The sequence below is a fragment of the Nerophis ophidion genome, linkage group LG01 (assembly GCF_033978795.1).
Source record: "Nerophis ophidion isolate RoL-2023_Sa linkage group LG01, RoL_Noph_v1.0, whole genome shotgun sequence".
Classification (NCBI taxonomy): Eukaryota; Metazoa; Chordata; class Actinopteri; order Syngnathiformes; family Syngnathidae; genus Nerophis; species Nerophis ophidion.
This window is the reverse complement of record NC_084611.1, coordinates 62,647,783-62,654,852: the sequence shown is the minus strand read 5'-3', so window position 1 is coordinate 62,654,852 and position 7,070 is coordinate 62,647,783.

Sequence of the window (7,070 nt, the reverse complement as noted above, 5' to 3'; positions counted from 1 at the left end):
GTGGTCAGGGGTGGGGTGGGGTGTGGTTGGGGGCGGGGGTGTGGTTAAGAGGGGAGGAGTATATTTACAGCTAGAATTCACCAAGTCAAGTATTTTCATTTATATTTATATATATATATATATATATATATATATATATATATATATACATATATATATATATATATATACACTGTATATATATACATATATATATATTTATATATATATATATATATATATATATTTATAGATATATATAGATATATATATATATGTATACATACTGTATATATATCTCTACATCCTGAAAATATGCAAACAAAACTCTGTTTAGATAATTGATACTTCAAACTTGCATAAATAATGGGGCGTGGCGAAGTTGGTAGAATGGCTGTGCCAGCAATCTGAGGGTTACTGGTTCAATCTCCACCTTCTACCATCCTAGTCACGTCTGTTGTGTCCTTTAGCAAGACACTTAACCCTTGCTCCTGATGTGTGTGAATGGGCGAATGTGGAAATACTGTCAAAGCGCTTTGGGCTCCTTAAAAGGGGGTAGAAAAGTGCTATACAAGTACAACCCATTTACCATTTTACCATTTAAGGAATATAACATAACTTGGTTTCTGAGAGCTTCAAAATGTAATGAATAAAATGCTAAAGTTGTTGATATAAACATAAGATCAATGTCTCCCAAAATGTTGTTAGTCAATGATATCATCAGAGACAACAATCGTAACGTCATCGGTCTTAGCGAAACCTGGCTTAAACCAATCGACTTTTTTGCGCTAAATGAGGCATGTCCTCCTAACTTTACACATGCGCATATTGCCCGTCCCCTTAAAAGGGGTGGTGGGGTCGCACTAATATACAACGAAAACTTTAACCTTAGTCCTAACTTAAATAATAAATATAAATCCTTTGAGGTGCTTACTATGAGGTCTGCCACACCGCTGCCTCTACACCTGGCTGTTATCTACTGCCCCTCAGGGCCCTATTCGGACTTTATCAATTAATTCTGAGAGACGCTGAGATCATTATCCATGCGTGTGTTACGTCCCGCCTCGATTACTGCAACGTATTATTTTCGGGTCTCCCCATGTCTAGCATCAAAAGATTACAGTTGATACAAAATGCGGCTGCTAGACTTTTGACAAGAACAAGAAAGTTTGATCACATTACGCCTATACTGGCTCACCTGCACTGGCTTCCTGTGCACTTAAGATGTGACTTTAAGATTTTACTACTTACGTATAAAATACTACACGGTCTAGCTCCATCCTATCTTGCCCATTGTATTGTACCATATGTCCCGGCAAGAAATCTGCGTTCAAAGGACTCTGGCTTATTAGTGATTCCCAAAGCCCAAAAAAAGTCTGCGGGCTATAGAGCGTTTTCATTTCGGGTTCCAGTACTCTGGAATGCCCTCCCGGTAACAGATCAAGATGCCGCCTCAGTAGAAGCATTTAAGTCTCACCTTATAACTCATTTGTATACTCTAGCCTTTAAATAGACTCGCTTTTTAGACCAGTTGATCTGCCGTTTCTTTTCTTTTTCTCCTATGTCCCACTCTCCCTTGTGGAAGGGGTCCGGTCCGATCCGGTGGCCATGTACTGCTTGCCTGTGTATCGGCTGGGGACATCTCTGCGCTGCTGATCCGCCTCCGCTTGGGACGGTTTCCTGCTGGCTCCGCTGTGAACGGGACTCTCGCTGCTGTGTTGGATCCGCTTTGGACTGGACTCTCAAGGCTGTGTTGGATCCATTATGGATTGAACTTTCACAGTATCATGTTAGACCCGCTTGTCATCCATTGCTTTCGTCTTCTCCAAGGTTCTCATAGTCATCATTGTCACCGACGTCCCACTGGGTCATCATTGTCACCGACATCCCACTGGGTGTGAGTTTTCCTTGCCCTTATGTGGGCCTACCGAGGATGTCGTAGTGGTTTGTGTTGTGGTTTGTGCAGCCCTTTGAGACACTAGTGATTTAGGGCTATATAAGTAAACATTGATAAACAAGCAATTCTTATAATTATAAAATATGGTCATTTGAAATGAAATATTATGATCATATAAAATTAATTACTTCAAATATGTTACTGTATATTTCTATGGACCGGTCAGAAAAAATACAAATAAAAGTACAATTAATTTTGATGTTTTTAGCAAAATATAGTAAAAATATATTTAGTTTTGTGTTTTTTAATTAATAAATATATTTAGTTTTAGGTAAGATAAACATAATAATACAATGTATCTGTAGTATGGATGATTTAGTTCTTGTCACCCTGTTGTCCTTTCGTCTCTTCCTCAAAGATGGCTCCATGAGCTGGGCAAACATCTGGAGATGCCCTACGTCAGTGGTCCCCAACCTTTTTATAATTGCGGACCGGTCAACACTTGAAATTTTGTCCGACAGAGGTTAATAAAAAAATACAATCATGTGTGCTTACGGACTGTATCCCTTGCAGACTGTATTGATATATATTGATGTATATTTTAGGAACCAGAAATATTAATAACAGAAAAAAACAACCCTTTTGTGTGAATGAGTGTAAATGGGGGAGGGAGGTTTTTTTGATTGGTGCACTAATTGTAAGTGCATCTTGTCTTTTTTTTATGTTGATTAATAAAAAAAAAAAAAAAAATATATATATATATTTTTTTCTTGTACCAATCGATCCACGGACCGGTACCGGGCCGCGTCACGGTGGTTGGGGACCACTGCCCTACGTCAACAACACGGTCAGCGGCCCGTCGGTGCGCAGCTCGTACATCATCTCCCTCTACTTCACCCTCAGCAGCCTGACCAGTGTTGGCTTTAAACGTGTGCGCCAACACGGACGCCGAGAAGATCTTCTCCATCTGCACCATGCTCATCGGCGGTATGCCGGACGCCTCGTATGGAATAAGGTGATTGGGCAGGCACGCTGTTTATATCGTGGGAAAGCGGATGTGAAAAAAGGCTATCCTCACTGAGGTCCGCATGGAGCTGGAGGGGGCATGGCTGAAAACCGTGAGATTTTCGGGAGAATATTTGTCCCGGGAGGTTTTCGGGAGAGGCGCTGAATTTCGGGAGTCTCCCAGAAAATTTGGGAGGGTTGGCAGGTATGCATCAATCATCAATCAGTCGGGACAAACGATGACACACGAGGAAGGGCAAGAGATTTTTAAACAAGAAGAAGCGTTAGCTTTTCAAAATAAAACAAGAAATGACAACACAACCTGAAACCAGACAAAACCCAGACAAGACTTCACCCAGGTGTCATAGTTAGTAAAGTTCCCCCCATAACACCCTAAGAGCTTATGATGGACACTGAGTTGATGACAGTGTTTTTAAAGCTCTCTACTCTGATTTGGAAGACCCAGGTTCGAACCCGAGCAGAAAGGAAGAAGGAGCTAGACCAAGCAAGTTACAGCGGTGCCTTGACCCAAATGAGAATGAGGTTAAGGCGGGTGAGTGTGACTATGAAGTTGTGTCATTGTGTAAACCTCATTCACTGACACCTAACAAGCTTGCACTGGACAGCTTGAGATTGTGGGCTTTAAGTTCGATGCTTAAAGGGGAACATTATCACAATTTCAAAAGGGTTAAAAACAATAAAAATCAGTTCCCAGTGGCTTGTTGTATTTTTTGAAGTTTTTTTCAAAATTTTACCAGTCTCGGAATATCCCTAAAAAAAGCTTTAAAGTGCTTGATTTTCGCTATTTGCGATGCGACTATCCATTTCCCTGTGACGTCATACAGTGCTGCCAATGTAAACAAACAACGGCGAATACCACAGCAAGATATAGCGACATTAGCTCGGATTCAGACTCGGATTTCAGCGGCTTAAGTGATTCAACAGATTACACATGTATTGAAACGGATGGTTGGAGTATGAAAGTATTGAAGAAGAAACTGAAGCTATTGAGCGAATAGCTATTGACGCTATTCATAGCCATAGCATGGCCGAATAGCTGCGTTAGCATCACCGGTAAAATGTGCGGACCAAACGATCAGGACTTTCGCATCTTGTGACACTGGAGCAACTTAAATCAGTCAATTGGTAAGTGTTTTTTTCGCATTAAATGTGGGTGGAAGGAAACGTAATATAGTTGCAAATGCATCTGCAGGTTATCCATACATCTCTGTGCCATGTCTGCTTTAGCACCGCCGGTAAATAGCATGTTAGCATCGATTAGCATAGCATGTTAGCATCGATTAGGTGGCAGTCAACATCAACAAAACTCCCCTTTGTGATTTTGTTGACTTTATCGTTGCAAATTGCAGGTTATCCATACATCTCTGTGCCATTATTATTATTATTATTATTATTATGTAGCAAGAACAATGGCAAAGAATGAAGCCTTTACAAATGGAAAAAGTAGATTCTAAAAGTTGTATTGAAACACAGAAATTTGAAATCAATTTCCAAGATATTGGATAAAAATCTCCACAATAATTATTTTAGAAGTCTGACCACGTAAAGCCGAGTTGTTTTGCTTTTTGTGTAGCTTTGTCATCAAAGCTATGGGGCATCATAAAACCATTTTCAATTCAGATAGATAGATAGATAGATATATAGATAGATAGATAGATAGATAGATAGATAGATAGATAGATAGATAGATAGATAGATAGATAGATAGTGTTATGTCCTCAGTTTCACCTATATGCTTATTTAGGTGTCTTAATTTAATAATAATCAGGCAACACGTTTTAACTCAATGCCTCGGATCACTCCCGTTTATTAACAACCTCGAGAGTTCAACTCTCCCCCGCTCTCGTGACGTCACACACTGAACACAGGCTACGGTGGCTCGAACATGACAAAACAGTACATGACATCCCTCCTTTCCTTAGAAATAAACTTCAGGTTATTTTCAATTGTCAACTATAAACATTAGGGAGTACTCAAAACATTTCTTATTAAACACATACTCAAATATTCTGTATGTCTTCTCTGTATTCTCAACCATGCATCAATTCAATTTCAGTCAAGAAATATATCATACTGTAAACTTGCTTTGACCTTACTTTGAAGTTGTTAATTTCACATTACAACATCACACAATATTGTCACTAAACTTGACTCAAACATTTCTCCCTTTTCTTTTTTTTTTTTTTTTTAAATGTTACTACTACATCACCAGACCGTAACAAGATAAAAGTCTATGTCATCACATAGTCTGCCAGCTTCTGTGGCAACCGTATCTTCCTCGAAGGCCTTTGTGTGTCTTGGGTGTCATGGCTGGTGATACTCTGTTCTGCGCGTTGAGCAGGTTGTGTCTCTCTGTTTATTGTGCAGTCCTCAACGTCCTGGGATGCATCCTTTCTGGTGGGTGTATCATGAGAGTTGTTGTATCGTTTCACAAATGTTGTATTCCTTGTGTATCTGGCTCCTGTTGGAGACTCAACAACTACTTGGTTTCCTGATTTGCTCACCACCTTATGTGGCGTTGTGTGGAAAGGTGTGGTAAGTTTATCAGTCTTTTCTTGTCTCACCAGGACAGTGTCACCAACATTGACGTCTGAATATCTGGCTCCACGGCGTTCGTCTGCATAGATCTTGGATTGTCCTTTTTGTTCTGCGTCTCTGTCTCTGACTTCCAGATCAGCGTGTCCTGCTGCTGTGATGCTTGGCAACTTCCCTCTCATTTTTCGGTTGAAAAGCAACTCAGCGGGGCTCTTCCCCGTTGTTGTGTGATCGATGCTCCGGTATACTGTGACATATTTTCTGAGTTCTCGCCTCCAATCAAGTCCATCTGAAACAGCGATGCGAATCCTCTTCATCAGCGAAGCATTTTGACGTTCCACCTCGTCGCCATTGTTATGTCCTCAGTTTCACCTATATGCTTATTTAGGTGTCTTAATTTAATAATAATCAGGCAACACGTTTTAACTCAATGCCTCGGATCACTCCCGTTTATTAACAACCTCGAGAGTTAAACTCTCCCCCGCTCTCGTGACGTCACACACTGAACACAGGCTACGGTGGCTCGAACATGACAAAACAGTACATGACAGATAGATAGATAGATAGATAGATAGATAGATAGATAGATAGATAGATAGATAGATAGATAGATAGATAGATAGATAGATAGATAGATAGATAGATGGATAGATAGTTGAGACAGATAGATAGATAGTACTTCATCTGTTGAGTATCCGTGATTTTGGTTTGGACTTACTTAGTCCAAGTCTTAAGACATCCGGGTTACAGCACCGCTCTATTAAAATGGTAGGTCCAAATCAAAATAGTTGACTTTCTATAAGGCTTATGTATTCTGGTTTAATATGAGTTTATCTGCAATTTATAATGTCAGCATTTTATTGTGTTTGATAAATAAAGATAAACAGTTCTAATATGTTTACAGATGTGTCCTGGGAAAACAACTGAGGTTCCCCCAGCACATTGTAAAAACATCTCTACGGCCAGACATGATCATCATTTCAGAGGCTTCGACTTTTGCTCATCATGCTGGAGCTAACAGTGCCTTGGGAGGAGCGTATTGAGGAAACCAACCAAAGGAAAAGTGCCAAGTATCAGGAACTGTTGGAGGACTGCAGGGGCAGGGGCTGGAGGACTTTCTATGAGCCATTAGAAGTTGGATGCCGTGGCTTTGCAGGATGCTCCCTCTGCAAAGTGCTTGGCCAATTGGGAGTCACAGGGGCTGCCAAAAGGAGGGCCATTCAATCCGCGAGTGAAGCGGCGGAGAAAGCCGGTTGCTACTGGGACACAAGCAGGGACTTGATCATCCTGGCCGGGTCGCCTGGACGAGGGTGTCTGATGTTGCGAGACCCGAAACACCCGATGAATCCAGGTTACATCACTGATGATGTGTCCTAGTGCATCCAGGAGATGTATCTTTCAAGTTACTTATTATGTTGAAAAATGATAATTTGCAAAAAAAAAATGTTTATCAGTTTTAACATCAAATGGGTTGAAAATGATTTTCAAATGATTGTATTCCGTTTGTATTTACATCTAACACAATTTCCCAACTCATATGGAAACGGGGTTTGAATTTACATCTAACACAATTTCCCAACTCATATAGAAACAGGGTTTGTATATTTCAAAGGAAACATGTTGAGTTGAGTTA